Source organism: Palaemon carinicauda, unplaced genomic scaffold, assembly GCF_036898095.1.
Source record: "Palaemon carinicauda isolate YSFRI2023 unplaced genomic scaffold, ASM3689809v2 scaffold419, whole genome shotgun sequence".
Classification (NCBI taxonomy): Eukaryota; Metazoa; Arthropoda; class Malacostraca; order Decapoda; family Palaemonidae; genus Palaemon; species Palaemon carinicauda.
The window spans coordinates 65,001-65,777 of NW_027171672.1; positions in this window are offsets into that span (position 1 = coordinate 65,001).

The window sequence follows — 777 nt, forward strand, 5'->3', positions numbered from 1 at the left end:
CGTAGCCTACAGGAGGCGTCATGGACGCTGTCGCTCGCTAGTTATGAGTTTTAGTTAGCCAGAGCGACATTCCCGGTTGTTTTGCTTTAATAAATTTTAGCTATTTAGCGTTACATAGGATTTCCTTTCGTGCTTTAGTATTATTTTTGGCGAAGTATTCGCCAACTCTGGTCTACGCTAGGCCATGTAGCCTAGTCGTTTGGTCCTAGTACTTTCTGCATGATTTTGGTTTTCCGAGTGTATTAAAATTTTATTGAAGCTTTAGGCTGTTTTTTATACATTTAAGATTATGTTGAATATTTCCAAGATAGTATACGAGTGAGTTTCGGTGATTTAGGTAATCGATTCTCTTGGTGCCTAGGCTAAGTTGCTTATGGAGCCTTAGTATACTTTCTCATACTCCTCGGTTGCTTTCTTTTCTTCAGAGAAGGTATGCAATCCCTTTCCCTCTGTTTAAGCCTTGGGCTTATCCCTAAGTGGTTTATCTGAATTAACTTTCGATAAAACTATACTGGGGTGTTACTGTACCTTTCTATTCCAGTAAGTCTGGTGTCAGAGTGGGACAGAACAACAGAGTTTTTAGTCTGAGTCTGTGTTCGTCTGGCTTGGGGTAGAGTCTCCCTCGCTGGCCTGACACAGATATAGGAGGCTTAGCCTCCTTTGGTCACTACCGAAGGTTTCTGTACGAGATGATTCCTTCTTTTGTGATCTAGCAGACTAGTCCTTGTTGCTGTTCTCGGTGGGAGGATAAGATTCTTTCCCTGAGAGTTACAACAC